This window comes from Alligator mississippiensis, chromosome 3, assembly GCF_030867095.1.
Source record: "Alligator mississippiensis isolate rAllMis1 chromosome 3, rAllMis1, whole genome shotgun sequence".
Lineage (NCBI taxonomy): Eukaryota > Metazoa > Chordata > Crocodylia > Alligatoridae > Alligator > Alligator mississippiensis.
Window position 1 is genome coordinate 255,528,875 of NC_081826.1, and position 21,930 is coordinate 255,550,804.

General features: G+C 46.5%; 1 protein-coding gene across 4 annotated transcripts in view; it reads left to right on the forward strand.

The window, feature by feature from the left end:
- Window positions 1–6,138: 6,138 nt before the first annotated feature.
- S100Z (S100 calcium binding protein Z) overlaps window positions 6,139–21,930 on the forward strand; it is a 40,377-nt gene continuing 24,585 nt past the window's right edge. The window contains exons 1-3 of one of the 4 annotated variants that reach the window (XM_019482320.2): window positions 6,140–6,430; window positions 8,585–8,675; window positions 20,824–20,880. The gene's annotated coding sequence lies outside the window, so the exon portion shown is untranslated. Of the gene's footprint in view, window positions 6,431–8,584; window positions 8,676–20,823; window positions 20,881–21,930 lie in introns of all 4 variants that reach the window. The other 3 variants (XM_019482333.2, XM_019482337.2, XM_019482343.2) reach the window with 3 other exon arrangements.

Consider the following 21,930-nt stretch of genomic DNA (forward strand, 5'->3'; position numbering starts at 1 on the left):
GTGCACAGTATAATCTAATCATCACAAAGCAACTGAATAAACCATTGAAACTTATGACAAGTACCTGCAGATGCACTCGTGTTCCTTGGCTGTCTCTTCTATCTCATACCCCTCCTCATCTTCAACATCAAGAGGCTAAATAGTCTACAAAAAACTGCCCATATTCAATTCACTACCAATTTTTGAGGAACTTGATGACCCCCATATGCCAAGGCTTATGTCGAAGAAGGCCATTTTGGAGTGTAGGAAAAGAACTGAATCATGAAAGCTTTGATATCAAGGAAAATGACCCAGTGATGCAAGACAATTGACCTCCATTATACATTTCTTACCATGGACCCCACATCTAAACCTCCTGGCTTTGCTTTACTAATGCAGAGCTGGACTACGTTGAACAAGGAGGACAACTAGCTACTTTGTAAATGGAATTTTATTAAAGATGCCAAGTTTGAGTGTGGTGAGATCCAAACTGTAGCACGTATCATGGAGGAATGTCCTGTTTATCTTTTTAACGATTGTATTGAAAACCTGCACCAGGCTGCTGCTGCTGCTGACTTGCCATGGATATCGTATCTAAAACTGTCACTCTAGTCTTAACCCTTAGTGCCATTGCTTAGAGCTTGTTCTGCTATTCAGTTGCTGTATCCATCTGAATAAATCACAAAGCAACAAGTGGAAGCCATTGTGCAAGCACCCCTGCTCAAAACCCTGGCACCTAACTGACTGTATCCTAGTGCATTGCAAAGTCCACCTCAGCACAGCCATACTGCCACAGCCAACTGCCATAACGCCCGCAGCAGATGCGCTCACGTCGCGGCCCGCTCCGATTTGAACAATCGGCAGATTCTGCTGAATCCCTGTCATCAGCCATCTCGAGTGGGACACGAGAAGAAGATGAGAAGAAAACCAGCCCCAAAGGCTCCTGGATAGATCCTTGTTTGATAAGTTCCAACATGTCCATCTGTACGGCCACAACGTGATGTCAACAGAAGAAGCAACCAAAGAAGAGATTCAATCTCAGGTGCCTGAAAAACCCTGCTAAGAGACATCACCTCCAGCAGTGCCTCAGAGAGAATCGTGCCAACTGCCCTGATGCTCTTGGCACCACTGATCACTCGAGGAAGAGCGAGAGCTTCAAGAAAGACATCCGTGAGGCATGCCAAAAATCTTGAGGCTTCTCCACAAAGAAACGTGAGGCCTGGTTCAGTGAGAATGACTGGGAAGTTCTTGCCTTCAAAATGGACAGAGCACACAGGGACATCAACTCCAAATAGAAATATCTACATTCGTGGCCTTCAGTACAGACAATTCACTCAACGACCCCTGCCACATGTACAGTTTTGAACACATAGGTGAAGAATGGATCTCCCGCTTTTGTGTGTGTTAGAAAAAGCCACCATTGAATAGGTGTGTAATCTGTAACATGTAATAAAAAGACAGGAGAATTTATTAGTGCTGTAAATCCTTATGAAATTTGCTCTGGACTCACATAAAGGCTTCACTGCAAAGAAGCTGCTTTGGTTTGGTTTAGCACATCCTTCTGCCTGTTTACCTAGTCATTGCTTTCCATTTTCCCTGAGGGTTTTCCCCCCTCTACTTGCCAGAGGAGGCTGAGCCCTTCCTTAGGGTGGACCAGGCTCAGGTTTCAGATGGCAGCTCCCATTACTCCCTCAGTGCTGTGGCAACTTGTGGGATCCAAGCCTTCCCTCTTCCCACCTCTTGTCACCAGCTGTGCTCAGCCCCAGCTGCTCCAGCAGGCTGCAGGGAGGCTGTGGCTGCTCCTGCCCTGCAGCTGGGAGAGGAAGTGGAGGGGAGAGGTGTCTGCACTCCCTGCCCTGGCCTCCAGGTTGGCCCTCACAGCTGGAGCCCTGGACTGAAACCTCCCCTGGGAGCAAAACACCCAGCCTGGGGTTGGGGGTTTTCTCCATGTCCCTCTTTGGCCCCTGGGGGTTTTGTTCTCCCTTGGTGCAGTCAGAAACCCAGGGACACCAGCACCACCTGGCCCTGGCACAGAGAAGCCAAAGGCCACTTTTCAAAGTCATTTCTGTTTTTCTGGGTGCCCACTTTCAGACACTGAGAATCCAGACAAGTCCAAGTGAAATCAGTGGGAGCTGCAGGTGCTCGGCCCTGTTTACAGTTGCAAACAGACTCCATCTGATGCTGGACACCTCAAAACTTGCCACCCAAATGCAAAACCTATTCTTTAAAGTTTGTCCCTCCTTGATTTATGTCAAAGATGCAGGGGGCCAGTTTTGGAACCAGGAGTCCCAGCTGTTAGCTCCTAGCTCTGTCCAACAGGCCTGTCCAGCAGCACTGCAATTAGTAATAAGTTAATATTGCCAAGGGCTTTGAAGAGGCAGAAGCCAAACTGTGCTCTGAGGGGGGCAGCAGTAGCATTCTCACCAATGCACCCACTATGGAGTTGATGCAATAAGTCAATATTGAAGTTCTCTAAATCTCTATGGTCACATATTTGTGTCTTTTTTAAATACTATATTTACAGTAGATTCAATCCCTGCCAAGACCCTTGGAATCTCAAAGCAGATTTGAGCTACTTTGAAACCAGTGAATAAGAATCATTAGATTCCAGTATTTGAATATTTGTGCAATCTCTGACATAGGGCCTTTTTGTCCTATGCCAAATCTTTATTTTTCTTCAGTTCTTCCACCTTTCTGATGCCAAACAGTGCCATCTGATGCAGATATAGAATGCATAAGATGACAGGGCAGAAGCTGAACGTGACCCTTAATTATATGTGTTTGAATTCAAGGCAAAGTTCCCACTCAAGCAACATGATGCGGGCAGAGGGGAAGCTTCATTTTAGATCTGAGTACTAGTCCAATCTGGGCTGGCTAGTGAGGCAGGGGACGGGGCTTATGACAACGGGTGCACAGGAGAGACCCAGTGTGTGTCTTGGCGCACTTACCTTCAGGTTGGCCCAGAGCTGCTGCTGCTGTCTCTGCATAGTAAGGCTGGGTCAGGGCAGCCACTGCTGATTGCCCCAGAGCTGGAGCAGCTAGAAAGGGCAGGCACAGGCATAGGAGGGCAAGGGGAAGGGGGAGCATGTCATGGATAGGAAGGCACAGGAAGGGAAACAGGTAGCAGGGGAACAGGCCCCAGGGGTTCAGGCACAGGTGTGGTGGTGGGGGTAGGGGCAAGGGGGAAGGCACTAGGGTTTGGCATGGGATGGTGTGTGGTGGCAGAGCTGGCAGCAGGGTACAGGTGCGGGGCAGAAAGGAGCGGGGCAGGCACATGGGGGTGGGAAGGAGGAAGGGAGGGCAGTTCATACACCCTGGAAAGTCTCCAAGAAGTTGAAAATCTAGTGGTGGGAAAATAGAAAAGAGCCTTTTCAAGCATTATCTAGATCTTGTTTGGTGTAACTATATCAGCATTCAAGTTCTTCTCCCATATTATTAACTCTTCCACTATGATTTACAGAAGGTGGGGCAAGGTGGCATTGTGTTGAGTGAGTGAGTTTCAGACGTGAAAAAGTTTATGCATCATACTAGGAAAGATTAATAGCAAACTACCTTCTGTCTGTCTTGGCTAATTGAATTGCCCTTCTCTAGCATAACCTACAGCTGAAGCAGTAACTGTAGAAGTTAATCATAAACAAGAAGCCCAAGTCATTGAAGGTCTATTGTACTGGTTTGCTAAGTGGATTTTCTCTTGAGCAGCTCCTCCTTGTTCTGACATTTTCCAGTTTTATTTTCTTTTGTTGCCATCTCCTCAGGCAGCTTATCATATAAATGACAATGATGGCATAAACTTTTCCATGCCTGACATTCACTCTAGAATGATAGAGTTGTAGTAGTGCTAGAAGCAGCAGATGTTGGTACAGTATTTCACTTTCTTTTAAACTTCTACAAACTTACCAGCTTGGTCTGTGTAGCTCTTTCACCCCTCTCTCCCACCCCCACCAACTTCATGAAATAGCACTAAAGGTTAGTTTAGGTTTGTTTTAAGGAATCTTTTCCATAGGAAAGTTGGAGGAAGCTTTCTTCCTTGATTTTTTTTATCAACTGAAAATGTCATGTTCTGACAGGAGCCTGATAAGAGATAAGTTAAAAAGTGATGTCACAGGGATAACTTGAGCAACAACTCTCTCTTCCGTAACTGATAAGCAGGTGATACTCAGTTGAGTATGAGGGGGTTGGACTCGATGATCTATTGAGGTCCCTTCCGACCCTAACATCTATGAATCTATGAGGGAACTAAAAAAATGAAGCACTTTGATGGGGGAATATAAATACTTCCAAAACATAGCTATTGTTGCTGCTCTCTCAGGAAATACATGAAAGGAACATGGGGAGTGATTTTTCTTATCTATTCCTAAAGTCTGGTGTGTTTGCAATGCAGCATTTCTATTAGAAAATAGTTCTGTGTAAAAGGTAGTTTAAAAAAAAATCTAACTCTCAAAGTATGAAAAGGGATTAAAATATCGTCTTTAATCTATGATAAGCAAAATGTAAAACAGCCATTCTCTCCCTGACACACTCTGAGTTAACACGCTTCCTGTTTCTTCTATGGGGAGTGACAATATAGCTGGGACATCAAGCTGTGTGTATTGGCATCAGGCCAGGACTGTGAAGGTGTTCCTGAACTTTTGGTCTGTATAAATTGCGTTCATGTAACTCACAGAGTGATAACATTTATTTTCCTTGATGGATGGTTATTATATTGTAAGGCTGTGTTGGGGGGGTGGGGGGAAGGGGAGGGAGGGCATTCTTTTTCATTAAAAAAATCCCAACAGTCAAATCCTGCATCTTGCTGGCTTTATCCTCTCTTTAAAGGTACAGGAAATAAATGGCTATATTTTATGAGGATCAAGTGCAGCTGATGACATCAATATCATTACTGTGCATTTATATAACGTAACATAGGCCTAAGTTGAAAAATCTATTATTTTACAATCCTTTACAAAAATGTCCTTTGGGGCTGAAATGTTTCTTGCTTCATAGTGCACAGTGGATTTGTTTTTCAGTTCTAATTTATCTTAACATGAAACATCTATTCCTTTTTAAATATTATACTTCTAAAATCTTTACTGATTCCAAATGTGTTCCAGTTTCAACATGGCAAAGGCACTTCTTCTTATTGTATCAGAATAACTTGAAAGAGGCTTTATTCACAAAAATTCTACTGGAAAGTGTCCCATGTATCTATGATCCTTTTTTACTCATACTCAAGGTGTTGGAACACAAGGCACATGGGTTAAAAAAACTGTCTGGGGTCCAATCTAGGGATACCTGCCCTGAGTGATCCTCAAGTGCTTTGCAGTAAATGCAAAAACTTAGTAGGGTAGAGGGGATGGTGAGGGTGGTGGCTCTCTAGACCTTGTCTTATTTATGTTTTTGGGCTTCTGCTGACACTGGATTCAAGTAGATGATGAATAGTGAAAGAACAGGAGCAACAGCAGAGATCTGTTAATAACAGAAATAACAATGGGGCACAATCACAATTGTAAGGTACCTAATAGGCACTGGATGAAAGTTAAGACTATTGTTTGACCTGTTATAACTTGATCTTTATTAAGGTGCTTAGGTACCATGGTGCTGGAAACAGTATTAAAACCTTGGGGCACCTATACATGTACTGGATATTGGAGCAGACTCAATTAATCACTCCAGCAGCCTCCATATCACATCTATTCAGGTCCCTGCACTTCAAAATGGCAGTGGGGGTGCTTCCATTAAAGCTCATTGAATGAGCTTTAGTTCAAGTGCCCCATTGCCATTTTGAACCACGGGACACTGCACACACATGAAGCTGCAGGTGCTTTAATAAAAGCAGCTCTCAGAGCCACTGTAATTAAAGCACCCACCTCTCAGGACACGTGTATAGACACCCTTGGTTATTTGGGCACATGGCTACCACACTACAATCAACCTCATGAGTGCAGTTTATGCTGTGCAGTGCATTTCCTAAAACACATTGACAAACCTGTAAACAACCAACTGAAATGGTGGAGTGTCTTTTTAAAAACTTTGTTTCCTTTCCTTCCCACTTGGAGATTTTTCTCTTGTGAGCTACTTTTCCTGACAAATCATTTGCATCTCTCCATTCCCCTCTGTCTTTATGATCATCCCTGCTCCTTTCTTTGTGTTCCTGAGGGTTGGTGGCTTTTTTTTTGGTGTTTGGGTGGAATGAGGAAAGCTGTTTCCTGTTTCAACCTGTACAGCAGCATTTCTCAGTTGATGTGTTGCAACCCAAAAGTGGGTCACACAAATATTTGAAAGGGTCATGAGGAAGTCCCAGGAAAACCTGCAAATGTACGGATTTCCCCTTGCAGGCTGACAGCATTCCAGCCTTCATGTGCTGCTTGGGACAATTGGAGGCAGTGTGCACACATGCATTTGCAACCACAGATGCACCTGGCCAGCATACAGTGAGTTCAGGCTGTGGAGCAGCCCCAGCTGCTGGACGCAGGTAAGTGTATGGGCAGCAGGAGGTGGAAGTCCAGGGGACTGTCCAGAGGGCTGGGGGCGGGGATGTGTGTGCATGTGTGTGCATGTAGGGGTGCTGGTGATGGTGGCCAGATACAGGGCAGCATCAGGGCAGGGGGAGCAGTGAGGAGAAGGTGCCTGGCCCTTCAGCAAGGGAAGGAGGTGGTGGTTGTCTTTTGCAGCAGGGAGCTGCATGCCTGGGCAGGTGGTGCTGGGCCGGCACCCATACACTGAGGGACCTGCACTTGCTGCTCGCGCTCCAGCTCAAGTGGAATGGGAGCAGCTTGGGCCCCCCTCCGGCTGGGGTGGCAGGGGACTGTGGATCAGGATTGAGGGGCACCAGCATGGCCGGAGGGGGAGGGGGAGGTGCAGGGGGCTGTGGCTTGGGGGTGAGGGGCTGGGGACTTTGGGTCAGGCACCGGCAGGGCCAGGGGGCTATGGGTCGGGACAAGCCATCAATCTTGGAAAATAGGTCCCAGAATGAAAAAGGTTGAGAACCATTGTTCTACAGGCCTGCTTGGGGAACAGTGGGGAGGGGAGAGGCAGGGTGCTGTACTGCCTGCTGCAGCAGTCCCAGCAGCCTGCACAGTATATGGCTCAAAGCCACAATCGGTGCATCCCTCTGCTGCTGAGAAGTTGGACAGCCCCATGTAAAGCATTAACACTTGTCTAACAGAGCAGTTTCAGTCACTGATACATAGTCACTGGTGTAAGCCCGTAGCTGAGAAAGACAAAATAGCTATACAGCCAACATTTTCAGTCCTCCTTGATATAGAGATAAACTGCTTTAGTGCACATGGTGGTTTCTGCAACTAAGAGCTTTCACTGGCAGTTGGTTATTTATTGGTTCAGATGCCCACTGTAAGAAAGACCTGAAGTCTGTGTTCTGCTTTGAGTAATGGGCGGTGCAATTTGGGTTGGGGTCTCTGACTATGGTAACAGGTTACAGAGGGTGGGATGGTCCACGTGTAGCTGACTTGCTGCAATTCAGGCAGAAGTGATCTTCAGTCTGCTTTCCTCCTCTAACTGGACACTGCAGCTCTCTGGTCTTGCTTCTGTCTTCTAATTTAACTTTGCAATTTAAACGTGAAAACTTTCCCAGGGTTTGTCATGGTGGATTGAGGGGGTTGCAGTGGTTTGGTTGCACTCTCTTTCAGACTATGCTGTGGTAGCCACAGGAGGGGGGTTTAAGTTCCTGAATCAGGTAAGGATTCCCCCTCTCCCTTCCATTCTGTGCTCAGCGGCATGTCTCCTTCTCTCCCTTCCCCTCCAGTTCCCTGGCCTTTCCCTGCCCACTGCTGCTGTTGTCTTTTCTGTCTCTGGCTGTCCTGGGGGGAGGGGGAGCTCTAGAGGCACTCTTATCCTGCTTCAGTTAGGCTGTACAGGAAGTTGCACTTAGCCCAGGACAGCAGAAGCAGGTGGGTTAGGTCTTCCTGTGCCTGCTCCCTGGCTGATGGGAAACACCTGGGGGGTATCAGGCAGCCATTCCTACTGTCATGGTTGCTGCTCCTACATCCCCTTTTACAAAATTGTGGATCCACCCACTGGGCTTGTACATAATAAGGCACAATGCAAAACTATGCAATTCCTTTGTTTTATGGGTCATCTTTCCATACTTTGTATGATGTGTTTGCAGGCTGTAAACTCCTGGAGGTGAGGACCTTCCACTCTATAAACATGTAAGAAGACAATGCATAGTAATAGTGTTATGTAATGTTTTAATAATACACCTACCAATAACCAGGAAGGGCAGGAAAAGCTCTTCAACAGAGAGGCATGGACATTGGTATTTATGAGGTAAAGACTAAATAAGTTCAATTCTGTTTACTGAGGGAGGTTTCACAAACTTAAAATGCCCCATGCTGCACTTGGCAGGACCTGCCTGTACTTGAATACAGCGTACTAGACCAATAAGGCTCTAAGAACTTTACTCCAGAAATACTAATGGCTTCACGTATCCTACAGCCTAGCATTATTAAGTACCAGGAATATACTGCTATGAAAGTACTGCTGAATTCTTGACATGCCAGGAGCTGAAAGGTCACTTGCACTTGCAGCTACATGCAGAACTTGGTTGAAAATGACCCATCTGCTATGCCTTGCTGAGTTATTTTTCTTTTCCCTTGCCTTTTCATAGATCAATTCTAGTAGCCTCGATATCAACATTTGACTCCATAAGGATATCAACATTCGACTCCTTAAGGATATCTGACTCAGCTTGAAATGAGGTAGCTTAAATAACAGATTTCTCTTGTCCTAAGAACGTCATTCAAGGGTACGAAGATATGCGTGTGATTGCTGACCAGCATAACTGAGCCGGCAGAACCCACTTGTGCAAATATGGTAACTGCTAGGGCTGTGCGAAATTTCACCGGCTGTTTTGTTTTAAATCTGTTTCAACTCGTTTCAAGCTCAAAACAACGAAATTGAATTGAAACAAAAGGCTTTGAAACAGCCTCGAAATGAAACAAGGGCAGTCGAAACGTTTCAAAACATTTTGAGTTTTGAAGCTGGGCTTGCTTGTAGCTAAAGAGAAACTATGGAGGGGAGGGGGAGAGGCGGGAGGGACTGCTCTGTTATTGACTATGTAGGTAGCCAGTGACAGTCATCCTTCCTGGAGGCCCCTTCCAATCCCAGTGCTCTGGGGGAGGGATGGAAAAACTGCGTAAAAAGTGTTTGAACTGAGCTCTCTGCACCTTCACACTTACAAGCAACACGAGTTTTGCTCTGAACAGTTTGAGGTGCAGTTTCCCAGAAACCCCTGACCCTATCTCCTTGAAACTTGGCAGGCTTCATGGCCTCAATAGGGGCTACCATGCCTACAGTTTTCACCCCGCTGTGCCTTAACACACACACTGTCACACATGTCATGAGTTTTGCCCATCAGCAGCTTGAGGTGCAGTTTCCCAGAACCCCCTGCACCTATCTCCTTGAAACTTGGCAGGCTTTGTGGCCGCAGCAGGGGCTAGCAGGTCTGCAGTTTTCACCCCACTGTGCCTTAATACACACACGTGCCGTGAGTTTTGCTTTCAAGATTTTGAGGTGCAGTTTCCCAGAAACCCCTGCACCTATCTCCTTAAAGCTTGGCAGGCTTTGTGACCTCAGAAGGGGCTACCACCTCTGCAAGTTTCATCCAAATCAAGCAAGAAATGACAAAGTTATAGCCTATGGGCAAAACGTCGAAACAGTGAAACAAGTTTGATTAAACGAAACAGAACAGCAGTTTTGAAATGAAACAAAACTCGAAATGAAACACTGTCCCATCAAAACGAAAGTCAAAATGGAACAGTGCTGTTTCGCACAGCCCTAGTAACTGCACACTTATTGTACAGCTTGCTTCATTTGGTGGAAGTAGATTTGCTGTTCCCCCAAGTATCTGTACTTGGAGGACTTTGCTGGTAGAGCACTTCCAGTGTAAACATAGCCTCATGTTCCTTGCTGTTTTCATTTTGGAGATGTACTAAAGAGCATTAATAAGCATCTATATAAAGATGCAAGACACCAAAGAGTAGGAAAACAAAAAAGGTACAGTGACTTGTCTTCAGTGAATAAGACAAAACTCCATACTGGTGATCCTACCACTTCTGCTGCACCAGTGGGAACCTCAGGAGAAAGAAGTCTCTGGTAGCTTTTGCTGGTTTTACCAAGCTATCTACTCTGAATATATTGATACTGTACAGCTGCAGTGTAGCATAGAGACAGCTGCCCTAGTTTGAAATGTGTTAGCTCAAGTATCAGAAGCGGTATAGCCAAAGCAGCACAGAACTTCTGTGACCTTGTCACAGCACTGGAAACAAAAGTACTTTTGGGAATCATTGCATGGCATGCATAGATATCAGATTTGCTATTGTTGCATCTAGTTTCTAATTGTAACAGTACAAAGCTACATTCAGTTTTATTGTTCTCATATCTGTGTATGTTAGTATTTGACATATATGCAATTTTTTATGTATCTTTATATTTCAGCTAATGTATCAGTAGGGCACCAATTGACTTGAACAGCCCACAATTGTTCACACTTAAAAAGGTCAATGGTTCAGAATTAGCACTTGATTTGGTTTGTTTATTGGTCCCCCCTGCAGATGTGCTAAGAGGCACCCTAGGTCTGTTCAGGCAATCATATATTTACATTTTAAAAGAAACCTGACACCTAGCTGGCCAAACTATCCTACAGGAGAGACAGGGTATCAAATTAATGAATCCACATACGTAAAAATGATGCAAGATTATAGTCTGGTAAATATGCACCTTCAGGGTGAAGAAGTTACTGGCATAGTGTGAGCCTCCCCTAGAAATAAAGGGGTGACATATGTTAATAGCCAGACTGGCAAAGGTACTTAAGTCTGCCTAGAGAACATGGCTTAATCTTCAGTCTTCTCACGGAAAAAGGAGAGGTTGGGTCCCCCAGCCAAAGAGGCTGGGAAAACCAAGCCAACAGGGGGGATGCAGGAGGCCTTGACAGGCAGAGTCAGAGCCAGAGGCTGCATTTAGACCCTTGAAGCTGGCTAAGGATCCAAGGTGTAGGGTAAGAACAGGTTAGTGTTTTGGTATTTTCTCTTGTTTGCTTACTCTTATATCTCTGTCTGCATCTCAACATACAGTTGCTGGTTTCTTGGGCTTGTTTTATTTTTATTATAAATCATTTTGTTGTTGGTCTCCTTACCGGTTGCCTTTAAGAGTGACTTCTGGGCAGGTGATATTCTAGCCTTACCCTCTCCATGGAGAGAAGGACCTATCATTTCTTCATTACCCAACTGTGAGGGCTACCTAGGGCAGGCAGAGATCCTTCACTGCAGCTACAGAATCCAGTAAAGGGCAGAGGAACTGAGTTGTTGGGATAGGGAACTATCTCAGGGCAACTTTGGTCTGTGCCCCGGCGAGTGTGGTAGCACAGTGAGGAGTAACTCAAAGATATCTCATGGACAGGCTTGTGACAGGGTTAATATGCCTGCCAAGAAGCAGGATAAATGTAGTCTTTGTGGAACTCTGTTTTGCTTGGCTGCTGTTACCCAAACTAGCTTGTTTAAAGCTAGCCCAGGTAGCTTTCCCCCAGTATCTTTTGTTTTGATTATTTCAGCATAGCAAAAGAATATTCCCTTTGCTATTTAATCATTCACAGAAATCTTTCTATTGTTTCACAATGAATGAAATCCTTTAGTTAACTGCCAATTAATTATTGAAAGCATACTCTGAGGGTTAATGAAGATCACATACATTCTGCAGTCCAGATATACCCTTATTTGAAAGCAGGAGAAATAGAATATGTGCCAGCTAGTGCAGAAAGCTTACATTTGTACCAGTTTTTTAAAGAGAAACAAGCGTAGTTATCAAAGCGTCTTGTATCTTTCTGTCTCGGCCGGGCTGAACCGACTCGAGGTGATTCAGAATTTACCTGTTCGTCAGGGCGGGCTGGTGAATAGAGAGGCTGACAAGCTTAATGGTTGCAAAAAACTTTACTTACATCGCGGGTGGCTGCGACAGAAACGGGTCGGTTGTCTGAACAACAATGTGAGTTGCTCTAGCTGGCGAGGCCAATGCCAGTAAACTCGTCCATAATTCAAGCCGGCGGGAAAAGGGTATGTCTGGGACTGCGTTCGGCGACGGGAAGAAGGATCGATAGGTGATCAGTCTATCGATCAGCTAGCCGCAAGTCAGATCTCTAAGAGGCACTCTGCAGCGTGCTCAAAGTTCTTCGACTTGGGCGGAAGTCGCACTAGTTTTTAAACGGCCAGCAAGCCAATTACCGGCCGCCACGTGTGAATAATTTAGCACTAGCCAATTGCGGGGCACGAATTTACATCCGAATGGCGGGAACTCTTTGCACCGTGCACCTCTGTGCTGTAAAGAGAAAATGCATCCTGCAAAAGCAGCTGCAAAAGTGGCGGGAACAGTCTCCTGCACGCGGGTTCTTTATGCAACAAAAACCCTCGCTGTGCAAGAGGCTCTCAGGTGTCAAGAAAATTCTGTAGTGCCGAGGCACCAAACCCATTGGGTTATGACATGCCCCCTTGCTGACGGCACAACTGGAACTTTCGACACATGAGCACATTATACGGAATTTACTGACTTGGCAAAGCCTTCGCAACCAATATATATATATAAATACATAAACAAATAACTTTGAACACATAACAACAACTGCTGATCATCGTCTGATTGGAGAACATTCCGCTTCGGTCCGTCTTCTCCTATAACAGACAATGTCAGTAAACACTTAATAAAATGAAAATAATGCCATAACAAGTCCTGAGCAGATGGGTTCTTTGCCGTCTCAGTGCCTCCCTCGCAACTATCACTTTTTGGAATCAGGTGGTTGTGGATTACCGCTTCTGCTGGGGTTAAACCTGTGAAGAAAACAAAATGACAAGACAAAACACAACGAGAAAGAATCATAACTGGTTTCACTGTAAGGATACTGGGTGAACATCGGAACGGCGAGTCATCCAGTTGTGATGAACAACAATAGGGGGACAATCAGGCTTCTCTTCCAGTTGGACAGAATAGGTATTGGGATATTGTCCCGGCTGTTGAACTGTCCCTTTGTGAACTTGTGGATGAGACTGATGAGGGTGAGGTATTGAAATCCACACCAACTCATCAGGTTGGAACTTGGGCTCCCAAGGTGAGGGTTTCTGGACATTAGCTTCATCCCATAACGGCTTAGTAGCGTTTAATGAAATAAGGACATCGTGATTAAATTTAGTCCAATTTTTAAATGTCCCTCCTCTAAGGCGAAGCTGCTCCTTATATAGACCTATGTGTCTCTCCAGAACGCCGTTGGACTGCAGATGGTACGGCAGATGAAGATGCCATGCCACATTGTGAAGACGAGCAAATTTATCCAGAGCATTAGAGTTGAACGGAGGTCCTCCATCAGACTGAATTTCATGAGGAGGCTGCCAGGTGGCAAACACAGCAGTTAAGGCAGCTATAACAGCAGTGGCATTGCTTTTTCGCAAGGGAATAACCTGCAACTGTCTGGTCCCCAAATCAACCACAACTAGTCCTTTATTTGGCGGTTTAGACCCTGGGAGGGGTCCCAGCAAATCCACCTGCCAAACTTTTCCTGCCTGAAACTGAGAAGGATCGAAAGCTCCGATCTGATACTTGGTTTTATGACACTTTTCTTTAGCACACGTTTCACAGGCCTGAGCTACCTTTTCCCAATCCCGCCTGGCTCCATATGAGGCCGGCTCTGTAATGGTTCGGCACCAACGTTGATGACAAGCCCGTGGTCCCGGGTGACCCCAATTTTCGTGAAGCCACATGAGGAATGGATTTGCTTCAGGATCAGTGGTAGATGTGACAGGCAAAGCTATGTCGGTCCGGAGTGGATCCTCCAAGAGCTTGTCAATTACCTCATGCACTGGATCAGTATCTGAACGATGGGACTTAGTGTGCTTAATCAATGGAAGGCGTACAAATCTAATTAACATCCTCCAGATGTCTCGCCAATCATCCAAGTTCTCGGTGGGAAAAGCTATGCCCGTAAGAATTTTGTAGATATACTGCGAATCAATCGCAATGATCGGAACTGGGAGTGTATCGTTATGATACATCAAACAATGTTCCAGTACCTTCAGGAATCCTAATAATTCACATTTTTGGGACGAATTATCATCTGGGTCGGCTTGGAAAATTCCCTTATCGTGACAAGCTTTACAGTAGTACCCATAGGCTTCTTCATGTCGGGAGGTTCCGTCCGAGGCCATCCACGCTGGGGCTGAAGTTCCATACAGCGTAGGAACCCCTTCCTCATCTTCTGGGCTTGGATCAGGTACCGTGTCTTCCAACCTCCAACAATGCCAATTATAATGGTGGGTAAGTACTAGTGTATTCCAGGTCTTAGATTCCCCTTGAAAATGTGGGTCGATTCTTCCCGCGTCCAGCAAGGGTAACAATGTGGCACCAGAAGCGCGTAACATTCCATGCCCCCTTGCTAACGGCTCCACCAGTTGTTCGGCTAGGAGAATCTTTCCCATAGCTCCATATCGATGTTGCGCCGCTTGAAGCATCTTGTGGGCCATGTGTACTAACTCATCGCGGGGGTTGTGCACGACAGCCCACACGTGATTGGTGGTGAATCCAAGGGTTACGGTTAGTGACTCACCCAGATAGATGGCATGGAGTTGTGTACCTTTAACCGTGGTTAGCAGGCGAAGCAGATTCTGCTGATCCTTTTCCGTCCAAGGCGTGGACTTTCGGGACTTGTCACGAATCTGTCGCTGTAATTTAGTAAGGAGTGCCAAATCACTAGGTCCAATATAATGTCGATACCAATTTAAATGACCCAAAAGCTGTTGAAAATGCCTCTTAGTGACAGGGTGGAATGTTTTTAGCGGATCGATGTTAGGACCCTCATGCGAAACTCCGTGGCGGATGGAACCAGTGTATTGAGTGCCAAGGAACGTAATGTCATCTACAGGATGTAGGCTTGACTTTTCCTCGTTGATGGTCCATCCCTCACTTTGAAGGTGAGCAACCAGTTGATTTACTACACCGGCAACTACAGAGCTATCGCGACCCATGATGGCAATATCATCAACATAACTCCAAATTTTTAATTCCTTTTCGGGGGGAAGAGAGTGTAAGGCTCGAAAATTCTTCAGGATGTTATTCATGGCACCAGTGGCTAACGATGGAGAGTTACGATATCCTTGCGGACAAACTGTCCACCTGTACATGATGCCATCAATACACATATTCAGTATTCCTTCTGGGTCAGTTATTGGGATAGAAAGGAACATATTTTTCAGATCTAATGTAACTCCGACCCACAGACTTTGCTGGAACTGTGCCATCTCAAACATACACTGTGGCAGAGTAGACGGATTAGGTTGTTGCAGTACTTGGCACCTTTTATTGACTTCTCGATAGTCCACGACCAACCGAGCTTCATTAGGCTTCCCAGGTTTCGCCACTCCCCATCCTGATGATAGGTAGGTGCTGGCTGTTACGGTCTTAATACAGCCTCGTCACTCAAGTCGTTGCAGAAGGTTAGTAAGGGACTGTTTCAGAGAATCCTTAGTTGGGATTGGCCGATATCGCCAGGTGGAAGTGTCACGAAGCGTTGGTCGATGCCAGTCCTGCTCTGGGATAATTACGGGTAATGCCTGTAGCACTTGTTCCCTGAGGTCAAGCGTCTTTATCCCCGGAATTCCTAAAATGTTGATGCCCCCTAGAACAGCTTCTAGGGGATATCGGTGGTCCTGAACCCAAAACTTGACCTTCGTTGTGACAGCGATAGCATTAAGCCCTTGTACTTTGATCGTCTTGGTGGTCTTTTGATGAGGTATCATCGAGGTAATCACATTGGTCTGAGCTCCAGTGTCAAGAAGGAAGGATACCTGTTGTTTGTCATCCGGATCAGTAGGGTTGTAAACAGTAAATTCAGCATATGGTCGAGAATCAGTAGGATCAGGTCTGAGTTGAGGAAGGCCGTCGGCGGAGCCGACGGCCATTACTCGTTTTTTGACGGATCCTCAAAATTAAATCCCATTGCTTCGGCCATACTAGCCTGGGCCTTGTCTCCCAAAAGTCTCAATTGAGCCTTTGTTAGTCCGGAGTGAGCAAGAAGAAATCCGAACATAGTCCTTTCCTTCAGTGTTCTTTCTTTTGAGGTTCTTTCTTTTGGGGTCCTTGGAGGTGACCCCCATGGCTCTCGCTGAGGGGTATACCCTGGATGCCTAGGCCTCAATGTTGCAGCCAGGTACGCTGAAGGTCGATCCCTTGTGTCATTAGAAGCTTCCTCACCTTGCTTCATAAGTGCCTGCAATTGTGGGAGATGGCCTAAAAGACTTCCCACTGGTTGTCCTGCTATCGGGTTCAAGAAGAGTCGGAGTGTAACAGCATTCGCTCCTCTGTACACCTCCACGCAGGCATCTATGGCTTCCAAGGGCGTTGGAATTGCCCCGGGGTCCGATAGGTGACGATGAGCCCATCTCTCTTTACGCTGGACTGCTGTTAGTCCCATAGGATTTGTTCTTGGGCTCCATGAGAGATACGACACTCCAACTATAGCCAGGAGAAGTTGTTCTGCTGTCGCCTTCTTTGGGCAACCCTCATGCCAGGTGTGAAATTTGTGGGTCACCTGTCCTACCACAAGCGCCGGGAGCGGGATGGGCCAGTGGGCACTGGCCGTGACCACATTCAAATCAGTAGCGCGCCCTCCGCTCCACGCTGCTTGCCGTGTCAGGGCACTCGCTTCTTCTTTATCCAGAGTGTCCGATCCAAATTCCACTATCAGTCTTCCTAACCATATGGCCAGGGTTTCTTCCAGCCTGATTTTAGAGTCTTTGCAAAGCTCTTGAATCTCTGGTCTGGTGCGTGTACGAGAGATAGTGGTGGTACGCGTGGTACCTTCTTCATCCTCAACATGCTTTGTCACTGCTATCGGGTAAGCTGCGGCAGAGAGAGGGTTAAATTCTGTGTCTGGGAGCATTGGGTACATCCCTCCTCCCATTGCCCCCTCCCTGTGGTAAAGAGGCGTGGTTGCAGGGAATGATGTCACCTCAGGGGGTGGAGTCACCAAGGGAATCCCCGCCGAGTCTTCCAAAACTCCGCCCCTCCTTTCCGGGTTCCCCGGGTAGCTCGCGCTTCTTTCGCCGCCATTTTCTGCTAGCAGCATCACGCGGCCGGCACTGTTAAGAAACGCTGCTCCGGATCCCTTTGCTGTCTGCTCCAGCGACTCTTTACCCGCAGTATACATCTGAGCCTCCAGATTCGCGTATTCCCTCAGTAGGCCCGTTACTGCATGGAACAGCACATTGATCATCTTTCCTTTTTTCCATTTAATTAGACCCCACTTCGGCTTGTGACGGCCCTTAGTTTCTAAATCCTCCCGCAGCTGAACGAGGAGCTCATGGCCCCGCGACTCAGGCACCAAATCCGGACAGTTGAACCAGTCCACGGGGGAGGGTTCCCCCCCCCTCCTTCAAGTATCGGGTGCATTGGGCGAACTCCTGAGCGGGGGTCAGCTTTTCTGCCTTCCGCGCTTTCACCCCGGCTAGGGATATTGTTGATGTTTCTTCCAGGGGCCGATAGTAAACCCGGTCGCTCCCCATTATGCATTCGAACTCCCCTAGGGATAGTGTTGTTCTCCATTCTTTTATTACAGTCTCTTCTCTTTTTACGGAGAAGTAACCATCAATACTTCTTTCCTCCCCTTCTACCGCCTGGTGGTAAGTGATATGCGCCCATAGATCGTTAGCGTTCTCTACGTGGTGGTTCCCGGTGCGCCAGGGGCAGCACCCAATTAAGTTCTTCTCCATCACCATGCCCTTTGATCCCATCGGCATGTGCCGCGGTGATCCCGTTCCCATCCTTGTCGCCATGTCTCGGCCAAGCTGAACCGACTCGAGGTGATTCAGAATTTACCTGTTCGTCAGGGCGGGCTGGTGAATAGAGAGGCTGACAAGCTTAATGGTTGCAAAAAACTTTACTTACATCGCGGGTGGCTGCGACGGAAACGGTTCGGTTGTCTGGACAACAATGTGAGTTGCTCCAGCTGGCGAGGCCAATGCCAGTAAACTCGTCCGTAATTCAAGCCAGCGGGAAAAGGGTACATCTGGGACTGCGTTCGGCGACGGGAAGAAAGATCGATAGGTGATCAGTCTATCGATCAGCTAGCCGCAAGTCGGATCTCTAAGAGGCACTCTGCAGCGTGCTCAAAGTTCTTAGACTTGGGCGGAAGTCACGCTAGTTTTTAAACGGCCAGCAAGCCAATTACCGGCCGCCACATGTGAATAATTTAGCACTAGCCAATTGCGGGGCACGAATTTACATCCGAATGGCGGGAACTCTTTGCACCATGCACCTCCGTGCTGCAAAGAGAAAATGCATCCTGCAAAAGCAGCTGCAAAAGTGGCGGGAACAGTCTCCTGCACGCGGGTTCTTTATGCAACAAAAACCCTCGCTGTGCAAGAGGCTCTCAGGTGTCAAGAAAATTCCATAGTGCCGAGGCACCAAACTCATTGGGTTATGACACTTTCCAGGATCCCTGATCAACCACACATAAGCATACAAACAGGTGTATCTATATGGTGGAACACATGATCACACTTATATCAGAGATCATATATTTGGGAAATGAGGTTATTTGCTACTTTACAGGTTTGGTACTGCAGTTTGAATGTGGTTTCTAATTTGCATGGTTTGTCAGTCCCTGAGCTTTTATGTATGCATACAGAGAGCACCAGTGCCCTAACATACTTCTGGAAGGGGACAACATATGTAATTGTTGCTTGTGCACAGTCAACTTCATGCAATTGCACATGACCCAAATACAGCAAAAAGGCAGAAAATTGGGCATGGTTCAATAGAAACAGGAGGAGGCAGGAGCCCATGGAAGCAAACTAGAATTATTTGATGAAGGAAAATGGGCAGCAAGCCCCTTGCACAGTAGATAGTCTGCTGAAGGAGAAGGAACAACAAGGGAATCAGTTGGCCCACAATAAATAAAAATAAAAAGACCGTTTTTTATTGATTTCAGTGGGAAAAGGAAAAATTCCCAAGGATAGTGCTTTAGAGAGAAAAAGTCCATGCATTACAATTAAAGAGAGGAATACAATGATGCAATAGGAAAATAATTAAGCAAAACAGTATGGTATCAAGTGGGATGGGAATGCTGATCAGTGCTTGCTTGGGTATTTTTCCCCACTTCCATAGTGATTGCTGACTTGGGAAGTCGCAGAAGAGGTGATTCATATAATCAGCCTCCTTTAGAGGATAAATAAAGCAGTAAGCAGTTCTCATCCCAAATATGTCCTCAAAAGGAACTTGTAAACTCATTTGCACTGTCTGGACATCAAAGGTACCCATTCATTTTCAGAGAAGTTGCTTTAGTTTCAATGGGCAAAATCCTTAGCATCTCCTGCTGTTCTTCTGTGGTACAATGTGCATTATCTAGCTCCCATCCCACCACCCTGAAGTGTCTACATGTTCGTGATGCTACATAGAATCTGTAATGAACTTTTAGTAGCCCCTTTCTTCCAAATTATCTGAGATGGATTAAAAAAAAGACACACACACACACACACACACACACACACACACACACTTGTGGTGGGGCAGTGCTGCTCTGTAATAATAATTTATGAATACTATTACCTTGTCTCTGGGATGTTTCCAGTAGGTCTATGTTGATTTAACCCAACACCGCTCTTGGGGAGGGAAGGGAAACAGGGAAGTGAACAATGGTTCAGAATAAAGAAACCCCCTTGATTAAGAGCTGAGGTTTGTTACAGGACAAAGGAAAGCCTACTGACCCTGAGGAAATTGGCCTGACCTCCCAATGAGTCAGACAACTTTGTGATTAGCAGGGCCAGAAGTCTGGAAATTGGTGAGACAAAGGACCTCTTGCTGGATAAAAAAGTGACACTCTCCCTCCCCAAGGTGATAGCTCTTGGGGTGAATGTTAGAGAGCCATTCAGGTTTCCACTCAGGACCTGCTAGGGTATCTCAAGAAGCTAAAACTGCCTGTCTCACCATCATGGGATGGTAAGGCCTCAGGTAACATTGATGTGTGCAGATGATTTGTTTTAGAATGCTTTTCTTTTCCTTTCATGTTATGCTCTGTACTAACTTTGGAGACTGATCATTAGATTCACCCATGAGCACAGACTTGTCAGAGGAGGAATGTGAGGTTCCAGAACCTGGTCACCCCTGCTGAGCAGGAATGGCTTGTCTACCTGGTGCTATAACCCAGGGCCTGTTTTAAAAGTGAGAGTTGCATAATTCACCTTAGGAGTGGTGGAGGCTGGTTGCCTGATGCCTGAGGCAAGGGACAGGTATTATGCATAAATCGGTTGAAATGTCAGAAACTAATTTAAACCTGTAACAGAACAGAAGTTCAGTGCACATAAACCAGTTTGAAAATGGCTGGAACCAGTTTGGGATTGTAACTTGCTGTGCCTGTCTTGAGTTCCCCACTTAGGTTTTTCTAGTCACCCAGAGCTAACTGTGGCCTTGTGGACCGACAGTTTGACGACTGGCACCAGTTACCAAGACCACTGATGCTTCTCACTTGCCACATTTTTGTTGGAAATTTAATCTTGGGGATTGGTGTTAATCCTGGCTCAGTGGTATCTTGTTAGGTCTAATCATTAGCACGAGAACATTGGGGCTCTGACTCCCTACACCCTGCCTAGAGCCAACCCGTTGTTACTCCGATGTTGCACAGCCACGGTTTTACTTTGTATTTGTTCAGTCCCTTTTTTGGCTTGGTTCTCCTAGGCCAATTCCACGTCTATATTTGGTCCCTCTTTGATTCAGTCCAGGTGAATGGATATACCCACGAAGGTGTAAGAGGGGTGTCAGCCTTCCCCTGTTCCTCACTCATGGTTCTTTATCAGTTGTCCTTCTCTTCTTGTCCCGCAGATCCACAGTTGCCTTTGTTCCACTCTCCGTAGCCAGACTTCCATGTCACCTCTCCTGGTAAGTCACCTGACTCCCTTGAGTCAGCCTGTAGGGGCAGCTCCTTGATTGGAGGCTGCCACCAGTTGCCCCTCCCAGGGTTTGTGGCTCGGCTGCAGCCTTCCCTTGACTGCCGGGGACTCCCTTCCTGTTCTGCCTTTGAACCGCTTTGTGGGGCTTTTAGCTTTGCCCCGCCGCCTCCACTGGTGAATCAGCCTTGACACACACTTACAAAGCGTGTCCATGCTGGCAGCAGCTTTTTTTTGCTTTGGGCATGCTCGCCCCTGTTGGCTGCAGCTCTGGACACCATAGCACCACCACTAAATCCTGTGGCGCGGCAGTCTCATTGTTGCTGCCATGTTCTCATGGATAGGCATGCCACAGCACCACCAGCAGGGCCTGTGGTGCAGCAATCCCACCACCGTACTCCTGTGGCTCGGCATGCTGAGGTGCTGCTGGCCAGGCCTGTGGCACAGGGATCTCACCGCTACTACCAGGTTCCCATGGCTTGGCAACCCCGCTGCCCCTGCCACATATCTCCCCCTATAAGTTGCCTTGTGGCATCTTGAGTGTGCTATTTTCTTGGCGTGCTTTGTCAGTCTTCTGATTGTGTCGCGCTTTCTGCTCCATTGGCCTTGCTGCTGACTCACTATACCGAGACAAGAAATCAACAACCTTGTTTGTTGTTCCTGGTCTGTACCCAACAGAGGATTTAGAGGGCTGAAGAGCTAGTGCCCAATGCATTATGTGACCATTATCACACTTAGACTTGTGCAACCACTGTAAAGGCGCATGGTCCATTATGAGTGTGAACTCCCATCCCATATAATGAATAATGGAAATATATGAGCATCCACTTAATAGCCAGACATTCCCTCTCAATTATTGAATACCTGAGTTCAGCTGTGTTTAATTTCCTACTTGCAAACACCATTGGTCTTTCAGCTCTGTCTTCTCTTTGACATAGAACTGCCCCCACCACCATTTTGAATGTGTCAGTTGGTAGGATAAAAGGCTTAGAAAAGTCAGGAGTCATCAGGAGCACATCACAACATAAGGCTCTCTTGATAT